The following is a 15,402-nucleotide window of genomic DNA, read 5'->3' as shown; positions in this document are numbered from 1 at the left end:
CTTTGGTTGCTTGTGTTTTGGTGTTACCTAAGAAGCCATTGTTTAGTCAAATGTCATAAAGACTTATACCTACATTTTATTCTATGAGTTTTATAGTTTCAGATCTTACATTTAGGTCTTTGACTCATTTTGACTTAATTTTTGCATATTGTATGATAAAAGGGGTCCAGATTCATTCTTTTTCATGTGGGTATCAAGTTGTCCCAGCACTATTAGTTGGAACCATTTGAATGGTTTTGGCACCCTTAGCCAAAATCACAGATGTAGGAGTTAATTTCTGGACTGTGATTCTGTGCCATGATTTATACTTATGCCAGTATCACATTGCTTTGATTTTTTTGAAGTAAGTTTTGAAATCAGGAAGTGTGAGTCCTCTAACTTTGTTCTTTTTAAAGATTATTTTGACTACTTGAGGTTCCTTGCAATTCAATATGAATTTTAGGATCAGCTTGTCCATTTCTGTAAAAAAATAAAAACAAAAACAAAATTTTGATAGGGATTGCATTGTATCTGTAGGTTAATTTGGGTGGCATTGCCATCTCAACATTATTAAGTCTTCCAATCCAAGAACACTAGATATCTTTCCATTTATTTAGGAACTGGTTCTTCAGATGTGTGTTGTTTACCTCCCACACATGTGAATTTTCAAATTTTCCTTTTTTTAAATTTCTAATTTCCTTCCATTGTGGTTGAAAGAATATATTTTGTATAATTTCAATCCTTTTAAACTTATTAAAATGTGTTTAACATAATGGCCTAACATGACGGTCTATCCTATTAAACACTCCATGCATACTTGAGAAGAATATATATTCAGCTATTGTTGAGTGTTCTATAGATGTCAGGTCTAGTTGGTTTATAATATTGTTCAAATTTATTGCCTTTTTGATATTCTGTCTACTTCCCTATTATGGCAAGTGAGATATCAAAGCCTTAAAGTATTACTATTTCTCTGTTCAATTTTGTCAGTTTTTGCTTCATATATATTGAGTCCCTGTTAGGTACATAGATGTCTATATTTGTTGTATCTTCCTAGCATATTGGCTTTATATTACTATAAAATGTCCACCTTTCTCTCTAATATTATAAACTAATTTTTATTTTTAAGTTTATTTTGTCTGATATTAGTATACCCACTACAACTGTCTTTTGGTTATAAGTATCTCATTTCTATCCTTTCACTTTTAACACATTTTTGACTTTAGATCTAAAGTGAGTCTCTTAGGCAAATACTGCTGGATCATGATTTTTTTGGTTTGTCTTTTTGTTTTTCAGTCTACCTGCCAATGTCTTTTAACTTGATAATTTAATCCATTTACATTTAGTATAATTATTGATAAACTAGGACTTACTATCTATAGATATCTGTTAGGTCTAAAGATAAATTTTATTCTATTATTCCATTTTGCTGTTTTATAAGTGTCTTGTGTCTTTTGTATTCTTCAATTACTGCCTTCTTTCCATTAAATAGATACTTAGTAGTGTTTTATTTTAATTCCCTTATAGAATTTATCTTTTACTATATATCTCAGTTATTTTCTTAGTAGCGTCCTTGGGGATTACCATTAATATCTTAAGGTCAGCTAATCAACAACCTTAATTCCATCTGTAACCTTAATTCCTCTTTGCTATGGGACATAATTTATTCACAGATTCTGGAGATTAGGATGTGGACATTTTGAGGAGACCATTATTCTGCCAACTATAAGGACCTAAAAGTCAGTACTTCTAAATCTTTTTATTAAATGTTCCCCACAAATACACAATCACACACACACTAATTGATTCCACAAAATAAACAAGCAAATGACTAACTCTGGTACTCTTCCAGTGCTTCTGTATCTCAGTGTCTGGCTAAATCATTTGTTATTGCAAAATCTAGACCTGAGAGTTATCTTTCACACCTTCCTTTCTCTCACTCTCCAAATCCCATTCATTATCAAATCCTAGTCGACTTACCTCTCCCAAATTTTCTGTATTTCTTCATTTCTACTTCCATCACTGTAATCTAAACCATTTTTACTAGTCTTTTCCTCATTATTACATCCTAAGAAGCCTTTTTAGACATTTTTTTCTAATTGTCCATTCCACAAAATGTAAACACCACAAATATACTGTATAGTTGTGATTTATATTTAAAAAGAGTTAGTATATTAAATACAGGAGTTTTTTATTCGCTACAAGATTACGAATGGCTAAGTAAAATTTTGAAGTTAAAAGGAAAGTTAGAAAGCTATCAACATTTAACTTTAAAACTGTATTTGCTGAGTAACTCTTTCTTAACAAATAAAAAAATGTATTAGCTGTTTATTTCAAACCAGATAGTCTGATTGATGATTTTGAAACACAGTATATCACTTAATCTTTTTTTTTTTGCAAGTTTTATTTTCAGTGAAGTTGTATATGTACATTGTTCTAAATTTTAAATGAAGCTTACTATGGAAAATAACAATCCTCTACTTTTATCCCTTCCCTTCCTCAATTTACACTAGCTCAATTTTAATGTAATTTATATGCTTATGTAAATTTTAATGTATCAAATACATGCATAAACGTGAGCAATTTATATAAATCCATACTAATAATAAACATGTAATCAAGTTTTGTAAAAATCATTAAATTGTATTTTCCAGCAAAAGTATAATTAAAAACTGAATTAATTTCTTTTTTAATTAATCTCTTAAAATTGTTTTAGTTTTGACTTTTGACTTTTGCTTGAAAATGGAGTGTAAAATTTAACTTAATTGGCTGCTAGATATCAATTCAGATATTGTTGACATTATTTTGTTGATACATATTTTCTTTTCAGCATTTGATAAGATGAATGATAAGTTGATTAACTTCTGTAAAATTAAATACCAAAATATAAACTGCTTTTATTTAATTCTCAAAGCTCAACCCACACACAAAAGCATTAAGATCAAACATAAACAACATCTACAGGTAGCCAGCCAAAAGTAGCACATACCCATGCTCAAACCACCTCTCACAATATGAATTCAAGATCAAATAATCCTACAAGAAAAAGTCCCCAAATACAGCCATTTATTCCCTGTTGTTAAGTAGCACTGATTTTGCATACATTTTGTATATCATCCATAAATCCAATGCCAATGTTGCTCATGTGATACCTCAAAACAACACTAAAATCCAATGAGTGATAGTACACACTGAGGAATAAGATTTTATCAATTCAAGTTGAGTTTTGGAGCATCACAAACTATAATAATGATAGCTAAGATTTTTTTGCCCCCAGTGAACCAAGTTAGGGTGATATCACCTCTATTAAGAGTTCACGGTAGAGGAGCCCAGGTGTTTTGGTTGGTTGAACATCCAACTCTTGGTTTTGGCTCAGGTCATGATCTCAGGGACATGTTATCAAGCCCTGTGTTGGTCTCTGTGCTCAGTGGGGGGTCTGCTTGGGATTCTCTCTCTCCCTCTCCTTCTGTCCCTACCCCTGCTCACAGGCACACAAACTCTCTCTCTAAAATAAATAAATCTTTAAAAAAGAGAGAGAGAGAGAGAGTTATGTTCTAAACAATCAGCATTTATCACTTGTATTCCTAAAATAATCTCCTAATAGCTCTCATTGCTTCTTGTCTCTGATCTGTTCTTTACAATCATGTCAGAATGATTTTCTAAAACAAACGTTGATCACCCCACCCCCTTCAATGCTTTCGGCAGCTCTCCAAATAAAGCAAAAAGACCTAACATCGCCTACAAATTATGCATGATCTAGTTCTAGTTCACATCATCTCATATAATAACCTCCAACCCTCTCTGCACACCAGCAACACTGCCCATTATTTCACTGAACCACCCTTTTGCCACAAGGACTTTGCACATGCTTGTTCTGCCTAAAGACTCTTCTCTGCTTTCTTTGCTTATTTAAAGGTTATTTCTTCAGATTTTTGCTTAATCATTCTATTCTCAAGGGATTCTTTTACCCTCAATTTTATCAAATCTGCCTTTAATAAACTGTGACACCACCATACCTTCCCTTCAATACTATTCATCACAGTTGTAATTTTGTATTTCTTGTTCTGTTTGTTCTATAGTCCCCAATATCTAGCATAAATTTTTTCACCAGTATCTCGCATAAATCTGGCATGTAGTAAGTGCTCAATAGTTTATTGAGTGAATGCATAATCAATGAATTAATTGTGTTTTAAGGAACTCGAAAGATTAAGTAGTTTGAACACGTAAAAAAAAAAGAAATCATTAAGACCCATACTGTAATTGTCAGCAAAGTCTTGGATGAGGAAAAAGTAAAACCATAATAACAAATACAAACTATAAACACAAGCAATATAACTCTAGACTATGAGTGTTCTATTAAGCTGTATTCCAGAAATCTTATTTTAAAGTCCAATTAAACAAATTGTGTTTGAGAGTTGCCATAGTGTCACCTTAGAATACTAACAAATACAGTAAATGCTAAAACTGTTCCAAATATAATAACTCTTTGATGCTTCATATCACATCCTGGGAACCTGCAGTGCCTTAGGGACATTGTTGCAAACCACAATTATCACAGCACAACTCAGCAGTCACAGACAGCACGAGCTTGCTTTCAGTGATCTGTCAAAAATGCTGCACCAGTATTCTGCCTCCCAGCCTTCTGCTGTGTCTGGGCTGACAACAATGCCCTGGCATACAAGCAGACATGCAAAAGTAGCTCTTACAAGCCTTAGGGTGTGAAGGGAGCTACTAACCTCTTTCCACAGAAAATGGCCTTCGTGCCACTTATGGCACAAGTTTAATACTGTCGATCCTGAGGACAGCATTAATGTAGTGAATAGTATGACAGGTTTTAGCCAGAAATTTGGGACTTAGTCTTATCCTCATCATTAACCAGTTGCATGACCTTGGAGAATGCATTTGACCTCATTAGACCTCTGTAGAACATTAAACCAGATGAGAGGTTAAAACATTTTCACTACCAGACTCCTCTGCCATTAGTTTTTAACCATGGACCTGTGTTTCAAAATATTATGTCTAGAAAAAGTCACGTAGTGAGCAATAACTGTTTCTTTTTTTTTGTTTTGTTAAAAATTCTGACAAATCTCTAAGGGGGATTAAGAATGGTGGCCACACAGATGGAGGAAGCTGTGGGAGGCAGAGGGCAGTGTAGGTGATTGGGCCAGAAGGAGATGTCAATTTCATCAGGCAATTAAGCAACAATTTGATGTCCTGTTTTTATAGAACAAAGACCTATAAAACTGAGCACTTTAGGGGAAAAAAAGCCCAGCAGAGTATGATTTTGTCAAGGCATTTTGAAATATTGAAAATAGCTCACAACATCTCATTATTACCTTTGTAATTATTCAAAGATCTCAGACTGGACATACTGTACAAGACGATTGTTCAAGTCTCTAGAAGAATTACACTCCAAAATGAACATCTATTAAGTGAACTTTGGGATCACTGACTTCTATAATCAAGTTAGGGATTTTTTTAGGGGGGGGGATTACAGTAAAAGACAAAAATTATATATTCATGGGAAAAGAGAGTTTCCTTACAAATATTCACTTTATAAATATTTTCTATCAGTGTTTTAAATTCATTTTTATTATGCATTCTCGGTGGGGCACTGTTGCACCAAATAGGACAAAAATTGTTCCTTGAGGAGTGTTAAGAAAAAACTTAATGGAGCACCTGGGTGGCTCAGTCAGTTAAGCATCTGCATTCGCTTAGGTCATGATCCTTACATCAGGCTCTTTGCTTAGCGAGGAGGCTGCCTCTCCCTTTTCCTCTACCTGCCTCTCCCTCTCCCTCTCCCTCCCTCTCCCTCTACCTGGTGTTCCTCCTGCTTGTGCTCTCTCTCTCTGTCAAATAAATAAATAAAATCTTTTTTTAAAAAAAAGGAAAAAAACTTTAATATTACAATGGAATGCCTCTCTCCAAAGTGCAACTCAAATCTAATAAAACATTCCTTAGTATTTCATTCCTTTTGTTGGGTTTTGGGCTTTTTAGGGGTATCACATGACCAGCACTGACGTTGGATTCATGGAAGGTACCAAATGTATGACTGGTCAGTTCTACAAAACTATGACTAATAAAAAGCTGTGAATTGAGGACTTTGTCTTGCTCAATTATTTGAGCTCAAAGTCACATTTCAAGAGATGGCCTGCACATGGCTATGGGTTGTTACTGGCCTGGTGATTGTTGTTTATGTTTGTTCCTTATGCTTTCAGGTAGAATTGGAGTTTGAAAATTAAATAAAAATAGATCGCATTTTATTGCTCAACTTGATAAAATTATTTGATAAACATTATCAGTTATGTCAAGTGATAAAAAGAAAAATTTCAACAATATATGCATGATAAATTAGCAGCTAAATTAAAAGCTACACTTTCACATCAAGCAAAAGCCTAAAGTTTACTAAAAATAATTAAGAAATTATTTCAAATTTTTCAATAGTTTTACTTTTGCTGGAAAATCACTTTTGAGTGATTTCTGGAAAAAAATCAGTTACATTGCTATCATTATTATATATTTATATAATAGGATTTGACCCATCTCTGAAATTTAGTTTTTTTCAGCTCTCTTTTCTTAAATACAAGTTTCTGAGTTTACATAATTTTTTGACACTTAAGGATGGAAGTGATTGTCATACTTCCTACATCCTAACTGGAACAGAATGCCACTTGTTTTAATTTTGTCATTTTGATAAAGGGAAAAATCAATAGTATACAGGGATTTTATATGTTTGATTTAAACCTTTAAGGAAGGAGGAGCATGTCAGCATTTGAAATGAAGATTACTTCTCCAGTCTAAAGACACTGACACACTAGGTTATGTACTCTGAAGGGTGTCTCAGTACAGGGAAGAAGAAGTCAAAATGAAATTCTTAGAAATGGGCCACAATGCTAGGGACAAAGTTAATTAATTCTCAGATTGTGGGACAAGAGCTCTTCAAATCCTTCTATGTAAAGTCAATTGATAATCTTGTAACTAAGTTTTCTCATGATTTCCTTATAGGATAAAAAGCAAACATGAAGCCCCATTAGAGTCTTTTCTCTTTGGTCTAGCAAGATATATTAGTCAAAACAGTGTAAAATGCCAGACTAGATTAAAGAGCTAAAAAGGGGTGCTAGTAAATGGAAGAGATGGATGGGGTTTAAATAGGTAGAAAGGGAGTCCATTCTCTGTGTGAGGAAAAAAGTATGCATAGATATTTGGGTGGCTAAAGAGAAGCACTATGGCTGAGATGCTGGTGTACTAGTTTCCTATCGCTGTTGTAACATATTATCATAAGCAAACATTTATTGTCTTACAGTTCTATAGGCCAGAAGTCCAACATGTCTCCCTGGGTTAAGATTAAGGTGCTGGCTGGGCTGTGCTCCTTTTTGGAGGCTCCAGGGGAGAGTCTGTTCTCCTGCCTTTTCCAGCTTCTGAAGGCCATCTACATTCCTTGCCTCATGGTTCCCTGTTTTCTTCAAACTCAGAAGTGGTGGGTTGAGTCTTCTTCACATGGAACCTCTCTGACCCTCCTTCTGTGGTCACATCTGCCTTCTGGCCATACCCAGAAAAAAATCGTCTGTTTTTAAGAATCCATGTGATTACATTGGGCCCACCTGTATAGTCAAGGATACTCTCCCCATCTCAAGGTTCTTACTGCAAAGTAAGAATCTTTCTATGATTACACATTCACAGGAATATCCTGGGAATTAGGATGTGGATATCTTTGGGGGACAGTTATTCTACCTATCACAGCCAGTTAAACCTTAATATCTATTTTCTTCTTCAAAAGTAGAACCTCCATGTTATTTACTGAAAGCAAGGAACATCACTGCTCAGAATGAAGACCGTTTCCAGCTTCCTTTAATATGTTTGATGTGACTAAATTCTACCAGGGGATATAAGTGGAAGTGCTATATGCAGCTTCTGAGAGTTGCCTCAAAGAAAGAGAGCATTTCTTTCTCTTTCTCTTTTATCCTCTCTGCTGGCCAAAATGTACACATGAGGAATAAAGCTGGATCAGTCATCTTGGAAGATGACATAGAAGCTGCATAATGAGGATGACAGAATAATGATAGGAGACTGCACCTCAGTGGGTTACAGAGCTATCATATAAACCCTGTGATTTTATTATTTTTAAAAATTTTTTAAAGATTTATTTGAGAGGGAGAGAGATCAGGGGGAAAGTCAAAGGGAGAGGGAGAGAGAGAATCCCATGCAGACTCCAGGCCAGAGCATGGAGCCTGATGCGGGGCTCGATCCCACGACCCTGAGATCATGATCTGAGCCAAAACCAAGAATCACACACTTTGAGCCACCAGGCATCCCTCAACCCTGTGATTTTATTTTATTATTTTTATTTTTTTTTCAACCCTGTGATTTTAATGTGAAGGAGAAAATTAACTTCTATCTTCATAGCTTCTGTTACTAGGGGATTTTGATGCTCAAACATACTCCTATCGAATATATAGGGTGCAATGATGTTGACCATCCAAAGTACAGCAAACAAGATAAATAGATAAGGAATGAGAAAGGGTGACTTGGGATTTCTCCAGGCTTTGCCAGCTAAAGAAGAAGTCATGGCCATAGAAAACAAAACAAGAACAAACAAAACCCTCAAGAAGTTGTAAACAAAGAGATGCAAAAGAGGTATAAGGTTCAAGCACAACAGCCTTTTCCATTGTAAAACCTCTGTTCGTTGTTTTTCCCTGGAATCTTTGAAGGAGTTAAATTTTAATTAAAAGTTAAAATCTAATCTAAAATCTAATAAATCTAATCTAATCTAATAAGTTTTCCCTGGGGGGAAAAAGGACCCCAAAATCTCAGTGGTTTAAAATAACAATAGGCTTATTTCTCACTCATTGTACATGTTCAATACAGGTCAGCAGGGAGCACTGCTCATTTCAATAATTCAGGGATCCAGGCTGAGAGAAGCTCACCCTAATGTATGCCTTTCTGTCCATGACAGCAGGAAAAAGAGAGTATGGTGAATCATACACAGACTTTTAAAAATGGTGCTCAGCATAGCACACTATTCACAGTAGCCAGGAAGCAGAAGCAACCCAAATGTCCATAGGCAGATGAACAAACAAATGAAATGTAGAATATATCCACACAATAATGGAATACTATTCAGCCTTAAAAAGGAAGAAAGTCCTGCCACATGCTGTAACATGGATGAACCTTGAGGAGTATGCTAAGCAAAACAGGCAGTCCAGAACAACAAATACTGCATGACTGATTCCACTTATAGAGGTACCTTTAGTGGTGAAATTTACACAAAGTACAATGGTGGTCATGGGTACAGAGGGGAGGAGAGGAAGTAGAAATAGAAATTGTTTAACAGGTACAGAGTTGCAGTTTTACAAAATGAAAACGTTCAGAAATCTGTTTCATAAGCACATTCATGTGAATATGCTGAACACTATGGAATAGTACACTTAAAAGTGGTTAAGATGACAAATTTTATGTTATATAGTTTTGACCACAGTAAAAAAAAAAAAAAAAAAAGGTGCTCAGGAAAGACAAATGTCACTTATATTCACATTTAATTAGCTAAAGGAAGTTACATAATTATGCCTAACTTTAAAAGTGGGAGGAGGAGAAGTAAAGCTGACACACTGGATGAACAGTGCTGATTATTATCAAAGTCTTTTCCTCTAGGTATGAAATATTTCTTTCACCCTCCTTCCTGCAAACAAAATGCACTTACTCAATCCCTTTCCAGGGAAGAGAACTCAAAAGTCCTAGTGATTACATGAAGATCAAAACCCAGGAATTCTGATGCATGGCAGTCTTCATGTCAGGGAATACTATCCTCTACAACAAGTCCATGTGCATCTCCTCTTGATCCAGAGACCTGCCCCTCCCTGTGGTGGAGCATGATCAGGACAACTTTAATACATGCTTTAATAAAGTCATCCTTGTAAAAAACAATAGGAAGAATGGGAAACACAGGGCAGTCACTGGCCTATTACGATGTTGATATTAGACTGAGCAGAAGTTTTAGGCCTCCTACACTAAAGGTGAGGAATTTCCCTGAAGAGGCTTCATGCAAGTTTCCTAGGCAAGTCTCCCCTGTGTATTTATCTCCATGGTCCTTGGATTTTCCCTTTGGGAGGCTCCTCCTTTTCCATTATTCTTCTTGACCTTATCTGAAGTAGGCAGTGAGGAATATTTTAACCTTAGAGAGTGAGCAGTTTTCTCAGCATACTTCTTGTCCGTCTAAGGTAGGGAATCATTTTAAGTCTTAACCAGCCATGATGGCATTTAACCCAGTTGGGTGCCTCTTTTAGCAGTGAAACCATCTTCCAAACTCAAATTTGTTTGACTTCTTACCTACTCCCATGTTTTCTTTTTAAACATATGATTTTGTCATATTTCTGTGCTCTCTTGCCCTAACACCTATCTCACTCCTCCTCTCCCTCTCTGTCTCCATCTCTGTCTCTGCCTCAGTTTCTACCTCTCTTTCTCTCTTTCCCTCCCTTCCTCCTTCCTTCCTTTCCTAACTACAGGTTCCGAGCCTAGTAATGAGAACACCTTTCTCCCTGAACCATTTTATGTTATTTTGAGCCATTTGGTCCAGAAAGGAATTTCAGGCCAGCACACCCTAAACCATGCTCAGTGATTTGATTCTTGCTACAAAGCTGAGCTTTAATAGTCCCTTGTGGCTCAAAGTATCAATTTTATCCTTTACTGTTTGGGTTGAGAAGCAGTTACATTTGAATCTCTGAATTTGTAGACCCTCTAGTCTGTTCTATTTATCTTTACAGACTGACCAATTCTTCTCCAAGCATATCTCTTTTCTCTTTTTTGTAATATTGTGCCAAATGTAGCTAATAGCAGCCAATTAAATGATAATGTTTTCAACCTCTTCCCTAAAGTTAGGTATGCCTTTTACCTTACAATTTACTGCAGGTAACACTTTTCCCAAATGTTTCACCACCAGAAAATCCATTCCTCCAGTCTTCAGCAATAGTTTCTTTGATTCCCTTAAGCCAGTGCCACACATTTTAGGGTGTATTATTAAAACAGCACCCTAAGTTCTTAGGTTCTAAGTTCTAGGTCATTTTGGAATAAGATAGATAATCCTGTTGTAACAAATTTCCCCCTAAATATCCACAGTTTAAATAAAAGTTTTATTTTCACTTGTGTCCCATATCCATTGGAGGGAACTTCAAAGGGCTCCACTCACAGTGGTCACTCAGGGTCACAGACGGTTCTCATCTCAATATCCGCCTCCATAATCATAGATTCATATGGAAAAAGGGGCTCTCTGTAAAGCTGGAAATATTTTGTAAACAACACTAATAGAAGCTTGGTAGCTCTATGTTCAGAGGAACAGAACAGAACCTACATATCTAATTTAAGGAGGAAGAGATATATTCAAGGAGTCAGTGGCTTATGGACAGCTGGAAGACTAAAGAAACAGACTCCATGTTTAACTTTTAGCAAATTCCCAAAGTCACACCCCAGAACCAGGTCATCAAAGGAGCTCGGCTTCTTCTGAAGTCAGGGCTCTACTAGCGGCAAGACTCCATGAGAATAAAAGTACTTTCTCAATCAGGAAGCCACCATTGCTCCCAGTTGCAAACCACACCGCATCCGCTACAATCTATGTCTACAGAGTGGATGCAGGGAGTCCTGCCTATCAAAACCCACAAAGCCAGTGCCAGGGATCTCTGCTGATACTGTTGCGGGAAAAAAGAAAGCAGCAGACACAGCAGACGTAGCCTAGCGTGGCCGCCTCCTAATCTCCACTTCCCAAATCTCACGCTAGTACATCTAAGTGGCCAAATCCAAATCACACCCAGAACCTGAGCTCCCGTGAGCTCTGGGATGTGGTTTTTAGATTCCAGCATCTACAGTACAGGGAGGCGTACTACAACAAATATGGAGTTGAGCTACAAGCCAACATATCCATCCCTTAATACATGGCAGTAGGCCATAGTTTAGGGCAGCACGTTCTGCAGCAACAATAAGACTCGTTTATAACGTTTATCTCTGCCTATTTTAAAGTAGTTTTGAGAGGTTTACACTAGATGTTCATAATAAGGCCCTTAGGGATTCAGGAGAAGTTAAAATTTTTTTGTGTTCTATTTTATAATCTGTGGGGGAATATAATATACTTTCTTCAGGCAAAATATGTTAAGTACAATGCTGCAGGCATATGAGCATTCCTATAGTTTATTATCTCCAATTTTCACGCCAATTCCATGAGGCAGTGTATTAGTTAGGGATGATATTCAGCTGCATGTCACAGGCACTCACCTTCCATGGCTAGATCAAACATGGTGCTTATTTTCCATGCATAAGAAGTAGTGGAGTGGTACAATCCAGGGTCACTACAGAGACCCACATACCTGTCATTCTCTTTCATCCTTGAGTTGGGCCTCTCATTCTCTTGAACATAAGATAAATGCTCTACTTCTAGATATTATTATGAACTTCCAGGATGGAAGAAGGGGAAGAACAAAGGCAGAATAAGCCATGGGGCTCAGTCTGCCCCTGCTCTGTTATAGGTGGTATGGCCCCTACTAACTTGTGACTTCTGCACACATCTCACTCACCAAAACAGTGTCACGTGGCAACCTCTCTCTGTTGGGGAAGTGGAGAACTGAAGCTTTTGTTTTGCTTTGGCCAGTTCTATTGCCAAAAATCAGAATTCTGTCAGTAAGACCAACGATTAGTATGAATACTGGGTTGGTAACTAGCAGCGTCTGCCTTGGATACACATTGTAATTGTCATTCTACAGCAACAAAAAAAGCAGAGTTCAAAGAGGTTAAGTAATGGGATTGAAGCTCAATGACTTGGGATTTGAATTCAAGACTTATGACTCCAAATTCAGAGCTTTCTGATAAGCATTTATTTAAAAAATAGTTAAAACTTCAGAAAAGTTTTGACATATCCTATATATAAAGAGGTAAATTGGGTTATTCAGAAAACAAATTTTTAAAAAATTTGTTAAAGGTTCCAAAGGTTCTACCCCCCAGAAGTGGGGGTAGAAATGTTTCTCATTTCTCATTCTCAGGGAAAAGGATGGGATTTTCTGTGGGAATAACACAATTTAATGCTTCAAAAGAAGCAACAACTCTGTGCAAAGACAGCCTTAAAGATTATGGCACTTTTCAGGCTAGCTTTCCACTTCTAGGTAAAAATGTATTGCCTTGAGAATTATGACAGTTATTAACCAAGCTAACCTGAAAAATCTTCTCCAATTGCCATATGGTGTTTTTCAGAATGATTAATTTGCTTTTCATTTCCCTAAGCCTGGATCTTGTTTATTTGTTTTCACTGAGGAAATAAAATGGTTCAATCTTCCCTGAAAGGCAGGACCATTATGAGTAGTGACAGGAATGGGATTGTTGGATGTTACTTGCAAGATCCCAACAATTCTGAGGTTTGAGACATTAGAAATCGGCAAGATCCCCAGCTTAGAAGCCAGGGTGTGGTCCTGTTTGAGAGTGTACTGGCAATGGCAGTAATCTACAAGAATGTGTAACTCCTCTGAGAGATCTGCAACAACCCCTAACTAGTCTCTGGCACTTTGTAGCTCGTAGCTTTTCCCCTAAGGGGATGAGATGAGTCCTTACTTTGCTGTGCCCTCACCATGAAGCTTCAGGAGTCCATTCCCTTAACTTTCACCTCCTTGAACATGGCTGGCTCTTGGCACCAGACATGCTCCCAATCCGGCAGAAAGAGATGGCTGAACAAATGTAGCCCAGTCCCTGCTTCTAGCTACTGAGCATGGCGAATTCATCCCCAAATAGTCATTTGGGAGCTACAAAGAACAAATTAATTACACTCTGATGAGTTTAAGCAGCAGCAACAAGAGGAAGGAGAGGTAAACAACAGAGATTGAACCTGAAAAGGACCGGGGGTGGGAAGACTGTAGAACATAGATGGGGTAAATAACCTAACACAGATTAAATTTGATTGAAAGCTGGGAAAAACAAGTTGGTTCCTGTTATTAGATCACAGAATGCCCTGCCCCCCTTGACGTTAATGCAATTACAAGGTATGCTTATACAATCATTGAAATAATAAAACATTGAAAGGGTGTGGTTTGTGAAACTCTGGGCAGGTTAGGTTCCCTTTGAGGATGTGGGGCCAGGGAATTTAATCTTGTCAGGGGCTCAAGGAGCAGTCTAGAGTGCTGCCTGGGAAGATGGGTAGAGTTGCTATTCTAGGGATCTCAAATTGTAGACTTTTAAATGACCCTTCAGGCTCCTTGCAAGTAGAGAAGAAGAGAGAGAAGAATGGAAAGTAAGCATGTAGTGCCAAGCAAAGCTGGAACTGAGGAGAGATGGAGCATAAATACAAAGTGAGGTCCATAGTAGGGAAGTCTCACCCACTGAATTATGCTCCTTCTCTGGAAGTGTGTTATGTAGGCAGCAGGCCTTTACATCATTCAAATCTAAGTTCCGGCATTCTGCAAATAGTTCTTGAGAACTAAGGCCTAGTCTAAAATTCTCAAGTTCCAGGAGAAGAATCATAGGAGAGGGGTGCTTGGGTGGTAGAGTCAGTTGAACGTCCAAGTCTTAGTTTCAGCTCAGGGCATGATCTCAGGGTTGTGAGATTGAACCCCAAGATGGGCTTTACAGTCAAAGTCTGCTTGAGATTCTTTCTCTCTCCCTCGGCCGCTCCTGCTTGTGTGCATGTGCTCTCTCAGTTTCTCATAAATACATAATACATAAAAGAATCATAGGAGAAACTTGTTTGAAGTGCAGATTCCCAGGTTCAGCCATTAAAAATTCGGATTCAGTAAGTTGGGCTTAGGGTCTAGGAACCTGCATCAGGCAACTCCTGTGATTTGGGTTTGGTGGCTCTTAGACCTGGTTACTTTGTAAAAACTAAACACAGTCTCTTCAAAAGTTAGCATCCAGCAAGGCAGAGATTTGACCAACAAAAATACAAACAAAATAAGAGTATTCCTTTGCCACCTCCTGTCAGTTAATTTGATGTTTTGTTATACTCCCAAATTCATTCCCTTTTGAAATTCTTTGACCAATTTATTAAAAAATAATTTATTCCAGAATTACAGAGTAATAAAAAGCAACATTATATAGATTCTAGATATGAATTCTCCAGCACTTTGCCTTTAATTAAAACAAAACCCTGCCTATGCCTGCCTAAAAGAGGGAAGAAGATCAAGAGGGAGATGATTACTTGCCTTCAAAATTTCCGTTCAAGATTTGAAGATTCAGCACCCTTCTTCCAGGGGAAAAACTGCTGGAACCCCAAAGATCCACAAGCCTTATTAGGGCTGTTAAGTAGCTTTATTTTTTTTTTTAAGATTTTATTTATTTATTTGAAAGGAAGAGACAGCCAGAGAGACGGCAAGAGAGAGCATGAGCAGGGGAGAGAGGGAGAAGCAGGCTCTCCCACCGAGCAGAGAGCCCGACATGAGGCTCGATCCCAGGACCCTGGGATCATGA

General features: G+C 37.3%; 1 long non-coding RNA gene across 1 annotated transcript in view; it reads right to left on the bottom strand.

Annotated features, from left to right (window-relative positions):
* The window catches only part of LOC129512556 (uncharacterized), a 104,230-nt gene that overhangs the window by 85,877 nt on the left and 2,951 nt on the right, over nucleotides 1–15,402 (bottom strand). The gene's annotated exons all lie outside the window — the stretch shown is intronic.

Source organism: Nyctereutes procyonoides, unplaced genomic scaffold, assembly GCF_905146905.1.
Source record: "Nyctereutes procyonoides isolate TBG_1078 unplaced genomic scaffold, NYPRO_anot_genome, whole genome shotgun sequence".
In the NCBI taxonomy this organism is placed as follows: Eukaryota; Metazoa; Chordata; class Mammalia; order Carnivora; family Canidae; genus Nyctereutes; species Nyctereutes procyonoides.
The sequence above is the reverse complement of the archived record's forward strand: the minus strand, read 5'-3'. Positions and strand labels throughout refer to the sequence as shown.